Below are 12505 nucleotides of genomic sequence, written 5' to 3'. Positions count from 1 at the left end.
AAATAGGAAATTTCAAGAGTGATTGTCCCACAGAGAGGAATGACGGAGGAGCAGGAGGATTTTAACAAACAGGACATAGTGAAGCAACGAGGAACTCTTCTGGGATTTTTGGGTACGTTTTTCGAATAACAAGAATTAAGCATCGAATTTTCACAAAAGTTTTTGACAATTAAAATTCAAAATCATAAATTGCCTTCTCATTCAAATAAAATGCATCATTCATATAAAAACTAAAAATCCTTACAGGTGAGCTATGATGGCTTATTGTGACGTTAGAATCATATATATAGTTAAGATTCTGCAGGCCTAGAGTGAGTGATTCCGCCTTATTTCCTGTTTCTTGTTTGATTGTGGATTTAGGGCAGAGTTACTCAGTCGAATGTCTTCTCAGTCTTAACTATATACGATTTGTATATACTAAGCGATTATAGAGGGACTTGGTAGGGATCATATTACGAGATTTCATTAGTAATTGTCAAAGTACTCTCATTTCTCATACTAGCTAAATACGGTACAAATATTCACGGTAGTAATAACAAGAATAAAACAGAAAACATTAAAGACATAAACATAGAATATACTATCGCACTAAACAATCACTCATTCCAAATCGACTTAACATCCGTTACCATGGAAACTTCTGACGTCGTCATTCGACATAAATTGGCTTGGTCCTCACCATACCAATTTCCTGAGCTACGAAAAGATCCTTTGCCTTAACCAACTGTCTAACAAAATCTTTTCAACCTATAACGACAAACCTGACACAAACCTTCGTATCGTCTCTCGCTTTAAAACTCAGAAGTACCAATGTGAGGGGTATCATGCTTTCCTAACTTACTCCGTAGACAAGAAACTTAAAGTGAAGCACACCAAAGATGTCCGAAAGTCTGTAATCTTCCCGAAGTATCCTCAGCATATCTCCCAGGAATACCACTCACACAACAAGTCAAGTTCGAGAATAGAGAAAGGACCCATGCGGTTAATCTATCACTACTAAGGGTATACGCGAGGGTGGTATATAATTAAGATTCAACGGATTTAAGATGTGTGATTCCGCCCTACTTCCTGTTCCTTGTCTGGTTGTGGACTTGGGGCAGAGCCACCCATCCTAACGTCTTCTCAATCTTAATTATATGCGACTTTTATACACGAGGTGATGGTGGATGAACCAAGTATGAGTCCTGTTGGATTTTGAGCATTCTAACACTCCTATGGTGTACATGCAACCCTATAAACCTTGGATCTATGTTTTCTCTATTCTACATGCAAATATTAACTATTCCAAGGTTTCATCCTAACTAGAATATTATGAAGCACCTATACTACAAAGTTCTAGTTAGATGACATAACTTTTGATGTAGCTTGATGTCTTCAAGCTTTAAGAGCTTAGCCCCAATAGTGTGGAAGCCTCAAATGGAATCACAAATCACCAAAACACCTTGGAAGAACTTGAGAGAATATGTATGCACACTAAAATCGGCCCAATCTTATTTTCACACACTTGTGCCAATTTTGTGAGCCAAGGACCCCTTTATATATTATGGAGGATTAGGGTTACATCCATGTAAACCCTAATACCCATGATCTTTCATTTACATAGGATCCATGGGTTAAAAGCTCCATGGACCATCCATGAAAGCTTAGCCCAACCTAAATGAACTTGGCCCATTCCATATATATAAGAGTCCATATTTAATTAGTTCTTTTTGATCACTTAATTAATTCTAAATTAATTCTTGATCAATACTAATTAAATAATATGATTCCATATTAATATATTAGAACTTATAATATATTAATATAAATCATAAATATACTATTCTCAAAAGACTATCCATATAAATTGTGCCGGTGAAGTGCAACCCAAATGGACCATGCCGGGTCGGGTCAAGTACATACCAAATATAGTTATGGACTTAGACATTAATCCAACAAGTCCTACTATGAACTTCTGGGCAAAGCTGCCCAAAACGACGAATGGGCATGCTATGATTCAAGTAAACATAGACAAGTAAACCAAACCCACACTTTTTCCCATCTTAAGTACAATTTACCATCCCAACACAGAGAGTCAGATTGAACAAAACAAGGTCACATACTAATAATAAAGGTCCGTTCGAACGCTAAGTGAGAACTTGAATTCATTAGAGAACAGAAAAGTCTAATGAAACAAAAGTACCCGTATCTTTTCCTAGTGCAAAGAACAGCCACGCTAGAACGAATTTCGGGATGAAATTCCCTTTAACCGGGGGGATAATGTGATAACCCATTATTTTCAAATCTGTAAAAGTCAACCAAGGTAAAAAAAAGTCAAACATGTCAAATAAATGTCAAATTTGTTGTTTTGTTAAATTATTAAAGTTAAATTAATAAACTTGATATGAATAAACCTTTATTAAAAAGTGTTGTAAAAATTTGAAGTAAAAACACTCAAACCGAGAAATCTCGCATGGGAACCTCCTCAACCGAAAACCCTCGGACTAGCCACTTGCCTCGCACCGAGAACCGTTTACCGCCGAAAACACCTCCTGAACGCAAACTCCTACGGACTGCAAATGTGCGAGACCGAAAACCTTTTTACACTGAAAATGCTCATTCCCGGGTAGAGTTCTTGGCCGAATACTCCTAATTCCTATCCTTTCGCTCGCATTTTTAGAAGATAAGGTGCATGTTTCAATGAACATGTCACGTCAAATATTCATGCATATATATATGCACGGCCAAAAACTCAAACTCATTCTTACACTCCTTAACCGAAATTACCTCATTTCCTCTCAAGAACACAACCGAAATCACCACTTTTCCTCTCAAGTATCATGCGAAATATCACTTGAATCTTCTTAGGATCTTGCGGGAATCATCAAGTGTTCTTAACATCTTTCGAAATCACCTTACAATCTTGTTAATTCTAGCCAAAAACATCATTCAATCATATTAACATCACCAAGAACACGAAGAACACGAAGAACACCAAGAACACCTAAAAACTATTCTAAGGCATATTGTAAGTTTTCTTACAATAGTTAAGTGTTGTTTAACACTTTAACTTAGTATTTAAATTATTCTTAGTTGATTTAAATACGATATCGTGTGTAAAAATTATTAGGATACAACTATAATTGATGAAGTGATGAATCGAGAATATATCAGAGTAATGATCAAATGAACACAAAGAGTAAATATAATCTGGTTTTCAGCTTGTATTATGCTTCCAATTCTTACAGAGAGAAAGTAGACAAGTTGTACTACGACTCTTATCTAACTCTAAGTAAAGTCCCTATTTATAGGAGACGTGAAAGCATACAAAAAATACTAAGGCTTAGAAGTTAAGATTCGTACATGAGACACCTTAGCAAATACATAACAAAACATATGAAGAGAACAATTAAACAGACTTCGACTGATTACAACATATTTCGACTCTACAATCTCCCCCTTTGTAATCAAGTCGAGCTTCTCAAGGTGAGAGAATTTGTGCAGCAAACAACATCACTCTTCATATATCCGTATATACCATGAAATAATCTTCTTTAACTCCTTCTTATCCCCTTGGTTGTTTTTCGAACAGTTATTCATACGAACAATAAAGTTCGTATACTGGGATGTGGTATATCTTTCAACTTCGCTTGCTTGGAACAATAATCTTTTAGCCTTTCCATTCTTATCCTTTCCATTCTTATCCTTTCCTGCGAAGACCAATCCAAACGGTTTCAAGCAAATTTCCCCATCAGCAAATTTCTTCAACTCATGTTGGGTCTTCGAAACTTCCATAGGGACTTTCACATCTTTCCCCAATGTTGTAGCCAACTCCACATCAGTAGGAGCCAAACACTCATAGTAATTATCTATGAATATTTTGATGTGGGCAAGACCAAGTCTAAACACTTCTGGATTTGTTCCTTGAAGATGCAAAGCATTCTTGTCTTTCAAAAGCATTGCAACTTGTATAAGATCATACAAGTTTATTAAAGAAAAATCAGCAACATAGAAATCATAGTTTTGACCATTCGCCCTTGCAACATGAAAACGAAAATTCTGCATCATGTTCTCGAACAGAACATCCTTCGTAATACTAATCACCTTCTTTATCTTCACCAAAGACCATATCTCCTCTGGAACTTTGCCAAGAACAGCATGAAACCTAAGTTTCATATAAGTGTAGTCATCATCATTATCAAACTTTTCAGCAATCCTGTACTGAGCAATCATGAACATCATTTCGTTCACTGGAAAATCTAACTGGCTCATATCTGTATTAGTGACAACATAACTTTTCTTGGGCTTCTTCTCAAAAGCATACATGTGATTGAATGCAACTTTTGCTTCGATAGTTTCGTAATTATAATGCTTGCTTGGATCTCCCTTATCCATTCCTGGTGGATCACTCGCACGAAGTCTCATAATACTATGAATAACCCTTAGTTTCTCCATTTCAGCTTCAGCTTCATCTTTCTTCTCTTCTTTTGATTTCTCCACAACAATTGTTTTCCCTTTGTCTTGTTTCGAAGAATCATCAACAACCTTCTTTGGTTTTGAACTACTTCCCTCTCTAACAGAAGAATCAATCACTATGCCTTTAGTAATTGGTTTTGATATTGGCTTTGAAGTCACCACCGTTGAACTTACTGGCCCAGCTGTTGAAATAATTGGCTTTGTTGTTGGAATTTTTGTTGAGAAAACTTTTCCAACAACCTTGATGTTTTCATGCGAAACTCCATCACCAACCTTCCTTTCTCCCCCTTGCACCCCTGTGACAACAGGCGGGGCATCTGTTGGTAATAAATTCAAAATCCTGGATAACGGAGCTAATTGTTTATGCAGAACAGCTTCAAACTGAATAAACTTATGGGACAAGAACTCAGGAGTAATGAGCGAAGATGTAGCAGGATTGAAAATGAGTGCTTGCAACTCCTTTAACAAACTAACAACTTCCACGAAGCTTTGACTATCATTCGTAGAAAGTTGAGTAATTTGAGGACTCAAACTTTCGTACAATTTAACAAACTTTGTGACTGCATCACAAATAATATCCATCTTCTGATTGAGAGACGCATAGTCTTTCTGAACGCTAGAAATCTCTTTCGCCATGTCTTCACGAAGTTCTCGAATTTGGAAATTAACATCCTCCCTTACCTTCTTCACATCTTGAACAAACAATACATGTCGTTCCTTAGCCAACCGTCTAAAGTCTTTAACTTCTCCCAGAAAATTCGAAGATTGAGACTTCACACGTAACTCATTATTCTTATCATTCTGGTCCAACTTCTCCATGATGTGTGATTCAGATTCTTTAATCAATCCAGAACATTTGGTAATCATTCTGGCTTTGACAGCTTTGAGCAGACAATCAATCTCCATACTTGACACCGAATTACGTCCCCGTATATCAGCTTGAGATTGAATAATCGAATTCAACTTCTTGTTAAGAATCTTGAACTGCTTCATAGACATTAACATATGATCTGGAAAATTTTCTTCCTCATCATCAAATTCCAAATCATCAAAAGTACCTCCAAAACCTCCGTCGTCAGTATCAGTTCCAGGTTCATCGATAGATTTGGGTGGATCAGTGGATTGGGATGAGAAAAGTGTGGTAAATGGATTTTGGATAACATGCTCAAAAGTAGGAGAGTTTGTTGTGTTTGAAACAGGGATAATATAAGGAGGTAAAGAAACTGAAGTATCCATGTGAGAGAATGCAGGAATACCTTGGGTTGATAATGGAAGCTCTGTATGCGAATCTCCTTCACCCATGTTGACATTTACAACCGTATCAGATACGTTTGTAGTGATGTCTAAAGTTCGAACCTCCTCAGTAACTGACTTGGTTAACGAAACTTTGGGTTGTATGACTTCAATCTGCTCAGGAGTTGAAGTTGATTTGATAAGATTTTCTTCAGGAGTTTCAGGAACTTTCTCATCTTCGGAAGATTCTTTTTGAAGAATCAACTTCCTCTTTTTAATCTTCGTAGAAAGATTTTTCGCCATATGCTCAGCCATTCATTTCTTAGAGGACGGAGAAACAAGAGCTTGAACTTCACGAATAACAACCCCTTGCCTTGTTACATGAGGTTTACCAACCATTGTTGGAGAAAAACTGGATGATCGTCCCGAAAACTTTCATGAACCACGAGACTTTTTCTTGATTCGTTTGTAAATTCCAGTTTTCGATGGAATTACTTCTTTTTCTGTTTCATCAACAACAGGCTCAACAGTCATTGTCTCTGGTAACACAACATTTTCCTATTCGTTTAAATTCTTCAACGGTTTCGTGGGTTTGGGTTCTTGAATAGGCTTCTCAGGTATAGACTTATCATCCTTCTTGGTTTTTCGAGACTTTTTAGAAGAAGTTGCATCTGTCTTTGGCAATAACACTCCTGTTTGAACATCAGGATTAACAGTCTTCAAATATTCTATCAAAACGGCATTCACCGGATCAACACGTTTTAACATTGCATCAGGGATTCTAGCAATGTTTGGAAACTCTTCGGCATTATATGTAACCTCCTTTGGAAAGTGATATTTCAAGAACTCAAATCTTTCTTCATCAGTTGGCACATCAATCCCTTCTTTGTCATAAACATAACGAAGAATTAAACTCCAGTATCGTGCACACGAAATGCCTTGAACCAGATTCGTGTTCTCCACACTTTTCTGAAACTCCTTCCACAGCTGAGTAGAAAAATCCACCGAAATATCATAATAAAGCCCAACAACCATGGCATAGACTTCCATTCGACCTTTATCCAAGCCAATACTGCGACCAATCAAGCAGCGAAGAAAAATACCAAACAGAAAATTCCAAACACTTGGAAGGCCGGATTTCTTGAAATCACTAATCTTTGTGAGTGGGGGTTGATGACCGATCTCATTGAACATGTAAATAATTTGAGCATAAGAAAGATCAGTGTAGGGTGGAGTATTGGGAATACCAAGAATTTGACAGAAAAGCTTCTTGGTAAGACGGATTTTCTTGTCATTCACCAAATTGAAGGTGATAACATCCATCGCTTTGCTATACGTTGCAGTAGATCCTGCTGATAAAAGCCAGGATAATGGAACAGCAAAAGAATTGAACATAGCAGTAGACAAGACAGAGTTCTTCAAAGCCACAATCAACATCTTGAGTTCTTCAGGCTACAGAGAAACATTCCCCTCGACTTGATAGTTAGTGCTTTGAATCTTCATTAATGGTTGAGAAACAACTTCTTCAGTAGACTAGGATGGAGCAACAACAGCAGCAGGAGTCACCATGATTAGGGTTTTGAACCTTTGAAGAACAAGTAAGGATTTCTAAGACAAATTGGGGATTTTTATTTTGAAAGCGTAAACTGATAAAGAACCCTTGAATCCCCTTTTATATGTAACCCTGAAATTTGACTGTGAAGCGGGAGGAGCATTAAATGAGATCCGATGTGGCACCTTGAAAATCGCACCACTATTCCGATAAAGTAGCCACGCGTAAAAAAGTACCCATCACATCTCCTTGAAACCCGGAAAGAAGACAGAACGTCATGTCAACCATTCGTCGGCCATACATCATCGAGACAGCAACCATCACAAGCCTTCGGCATGGAGGTAAGGCTCTTTCATCTTTGGGATTAAAGATGAAGTCATTTTCCAGACTTTCGAAATCATCAGCCTGAGTTGGTAATACTCAGAGCCTCAAGGATTTCGTGTGTGCAGTGTGCCAAAGAAATAAGATAAGAAGCAAACTAACGAAAAATTTGGAGTATGTGATGTCGAAAAATAAAATGTCGACACAAAAGCAGTAAAACCCCGGGCAAAGGTTGCTTCGTTAATTATCAAGATAGATAATCAACATCATGTGTATGTTCCCGTGAATTACAATCGAATACTTGTAGAAAAGTATTGAAGGGCTTCTTTTTCAAGGCTTCGTGGTTGGCTAAAAAATTTCGTTACATATCAGCCTAAACATAAGGTGAGTAATTGTAACAGAAATTTACCTGTATGACCAGTGTAGTCAGGAACAAGTATGCATTGGAAAAATATATGAAGTGACAATGAATTGCAAATGAAGCTCACCCTAAAATCATATTCAAGTAAGAATTGTTATCTGGGTCCTGTCGGGTAACAAATATCGTGGGTTTCGACCATTTGATCAAGACCACTTAAAAGAATTGAATATGATTTGAAGTATCGAAGATTGGTACTGAAACAACTGTTTCGTTAAAACTGGAACATAGTTCCCCGTCAATTCCTTAAAGAATAACACAGAAGTTTGATGTGCCTAAGTCATGAATGGTTTGATCGATGACCTCTTGGACATATGTCATTATGTGTGAAATGTGTTAGAATTTTGAGATGAAAAAGATTGGTTCACGAATTCAATTGTACCTCTGTTATGCTTGGACCAAACAGAAAACTCTTAACTCATTTGAGAAGAGTTAGGTAGCTCAGGAGACTAATGTGAATGCAAGCCTGATTGGGAAGAAATTTTCGTAATGAAAAATTTCATTCAGGCTTTCAAAAACACACATTGAGTCAATGGAGGCTTGGGTCGACATGTTGCAGCATGCTTCTAGGGACAATCTAACTATTACAAAGTTGTCGAAATTTTTACCTTCCCCTAGAAATGCAAGCATGACCTTGAAGAACTTTCGTTAAATCTGCACTAAAAAAAACAACAAAGTACAAAAATCTTTTTGGTATTTTATGTTTTTGAAAAGAAAGAAATATTTTTGGAATTTTTGATTTTTCGAAAATTAAAACAAATAACAAAAGAAAATCTTTTTGGAATTTTTGATTTTTCGAAAAAGAATACAAACAAACAAAAATATTTTTGGTTTTTCCAATTTTTCAAAATTAACGAAAATTTAAGTAAAATTGCCAAACTAACGTAACTTTTCAAAATTTAACGAAAATTTAAAAAAGCATAACCAAACTAACGAAACTTTCAAATTTAACGAAAATTTAAGAAAGCACAACCAAATTAACGAAACTTTCAAATTTAACGAAAATTTAAGAAAGCACAACCAAATTAACGAAACTTGGCTTTCCCAATTGTCGAAAACGAAGCGTGTCGAAGCGCTGAACGTGAACAGTAACCTCTGAATGGTTAATACTATCAGCCTCTGAATGAACCAGTTTAGCCTCTGAATCGACACGTTTGCACACCACTTCATTGTTATTCTTTTGAATTTAGTCTTGGAACAGAATTTGCTTCAATCATCCACAATCCTGTCAAAATTCGAACAAATGATTTTTCGTCCAAAGCTTTTGTAAAAATATCAGCAAGCTGATCAGTTGTTTTTACAAAATGAACTTCATTGTTGCCATCTTCCACGTGATCTTTAATAAAATCGATAACGAAGTGCAATATGTTTGGTTTTCGAATGTTGTACTGGATTATGACAAATGCGAATAGCATTTTGTGAATCACAATACAGTGAAATCTTTTTCATATTAATGGCATAATCACGCAATTGACTTTGGATCCAAATGATTTGCGAAGTGCAAGCAGCAGCTGCAACATATTCAGCTTCAGCAGTAGAAATCGAAACACACGTTTGCTTTTTCGATTGCCAACTGACTAACTTTCCATCCAAGAATTGACATCCACCACTTGTACTCTTTCGATCCAGTGTGCATCCTCCCTGATCTACATCTGAGAACGCCTGAATAAAAAATCCTGATTTCGCAGAATACCATAATCCTAACAAAGTTGTTCCCTTGAGATAACGAAAAATGTTTTTCACTGCAGTCATGTGTGGTTCTCTTGGATTTTCTTGATACCTAGCACAATTACATACAGAAAACATGATATCAGGTCTACTTGCAGTAAGATAAAGCAATGACCCTATCATGCTCCTGTATAATGTAAGATCAACCGCAGGTGTTTCTAACGAAGGATTTAGCCTCGTTCCAACCGTCATTGGTACTCTTAACTTCGTGTTGTTTGTCATTCCAAACTTTTCGAGCAAAATCTTTGTATATTTTTCCTGATTTATGAAAATTCCTTCTCTGCTTTGATGAATGTTGAAACCCAGAAAATTATTGATTTTACCCATCATGCTCATTTCGAATTGGCTTTTCATCAAAATTTCAAATTCACTAGACAAAGCAGGGTCAGTCGAGCCAAAAATAATATCATCGACATAAATTTGAACAAGCATTAGATGATTCCCAACTTTCTTTCGAAATAATGTGGGGTCAACTGATCCTTGTTTAAATTTCAATTTTTTTAAGAAACTGGTAAGAGTTGCATACCATGCTCGTGGTGCTTGTTTTAACCCATATACTGCTTTATCTAAAATATACACATGATTAGGATATTCTTTATTCACGAAACCTGAGGGTTGTTCCACATACACAGTTTCTTCCAGCTCTCCATTTTAAAACGCACACTTCACATCCATTTGATAGACATCAAAGTCTTTGTGAGCTGCATAAGTCAAGAATATTCGAACAACCTCGAGTCTTGCGACAAGGGCAAAAGTTTCTTCATAATCTATACCTTATTGTTGCGAATATCCTTTAACAACTAATCGTGCTTTATTTCGAACGATATTTCCATCCTTGTCGGTTTTAATTTTGAAAATCCATTTTAATCCGACAATCGAAACATTTTCAGGTTTAGGAATTAACCTCCAAACCTTGTTTCTCTCGAATTCAGCCAGTTCAGATTGCATTGCAACAACCCAATCAGAGTGTTCCATTGCAACCTTAACATTCTTTGGTTCAATTTTCGAGATGAAAACATTAAACATGCAAAAATCTTGTCGAGCATTCAGTACCTCATTCTTTGCACGAATTTGAGCTCTTGTCAAAACTCCATCTTGTGGATTTCCAATGACTTGCTTGTTCGGATGATTTCTTGTCTACTTTTCCAATGGTGGATATACTGGATCAAAGTCTAATAGTGCATCTTCGTACATCTCTCCATTTTCGGATCCTGCAATAGAAAAATTATCATTTAGTTCATAGAATTCATCATTTTCAACAAGATTTACGGTTTCAGTATCATTATGCTCCCCCTGAACATAATTATCATTTTGATGCTCCCCCTCGAAACCATCATTCATACTGCTCTTCTCCCCCTCGAAAGGATGCTCCCCCTCAACAGTTGAAGGTATATTCAAGTGCTCCCCCTCCACTTGAGCATCTAGCATACTTTTGCCATTAGCAGATGTCTCTGATGTGATTGTCGAATCATCAGAATGTTTCGAAGATTCAGGATTTCAATTATCAGCAGCATGTACTTCAGCATCAATAGCCCTGTCTGGAACACCAAAAATTAAATCATAATCAAAGTCAGATGAATTAGATTCTTCAGTTTCATCAGTTGATTCATTAAGAATTGGTTTTTGTTCAAATTGTTTTTCAACTTGTTTCACGAAGTAATCATCAAAAGTTAGATTAAACGTTTCTTCTACTTTACGAGTTCGTTTATTTAACACTCTATATGCAACCGAATTTGTCGAATATCCCAAAAATATTCCTTCATCAGCCTTAGCTTGAAATTTCGAAAGATTATCTTTGAGATTCATTATAAAACACCTGCAACCAAAAACATGAAAGAATTTGACATTAGGTTTTCGGTTATTGATGATTTCATACGGAGTTATATTGAAACGACGATGAATGAAAGATCGATTCTGAGTGAAACATGCTGTCGAAACTGCTTCTGCCCATAGATATTGAGGAAGATTCGCATATGTAAACATAGTTCTTGCTGCTTCGCAAAGTGACCTATTCCTCCTTTCAACTACACAGTTTTGATGAGGTGTATATGGTGAGGAGAAATTATGCGAAATTCCTTTGTCGGTTAAGAACTAATCTAGCACATTGTTTTTAAACTCTGACCCATTATCACTTTTGATTTTTCAAACTTTCTTCTTTAGACTCAACTCTATTTTCTTGATGAATTCGATCATTGTTTGGGCGACTTCATATTTTAACCTGAGAAAATACACCCAAGTGAATCGTGAAAAATCATCAACTATAACCAAAATGTACCGTTTCTTGTTGAGTGTTTCAACAGTTGACGGTCCACAAAGGTCAATATGAAGAAGTTCCAATGGTTCAACAATTTTTGAATCTATGACAATTGGATGTCCTTTGCGATGCTGTTTTCCTTGTTCACAAGCTGCACACAAAGTATCATTATCAAACTTTAGTACAGGTAAACCTCGAACAAGATCATCAATCACCAACATATTCAAATTTCGAAAATATAAATGTGATAAACGTCGATGCCATAGCCAACTGACATCAGATGTAGCTTTCGAAAGTAAACACACTGAGGGTTTTCCGATGATTGGTTTGATATCAAGAGTAAACATGTCACCATGTTATTTGGATTTGAGCAAAACTTCATTAGTTTCAACATTCGAAATGATGCTGTCTTCTTCGCTAAACACCACTTGATTGCCAGTGCCCACAACAAGTTGTGAAACATTTATCAAGTTATGTTGAAGACCTTCGACATATGCAACTCTCTTAACAGTGAATTTCCCATTTGTGACTTTTCCATATCCTT

Source organism: Lactuca virosa, chromosome 6 (assembly GCF_052849685.1).
Source record: "Lactuca virosa cultivar CGN04683 chromosome 6, Lactuca_virosa_CGN04683_v6, whole genome shotgun sequence".
Classification (NCBI taxonomy): domain Eukaryota; kingdom Viridiplantae; phylum Streptophyta; class Magnoliopsida; order Asterales; family Asteraceae; genus Lactuca; species Lactuca virosa.
The sequence above is the reverse complement of the archived record's forward strand: the minus strand, read 5'-3'. Positions refer to the sequence as shown.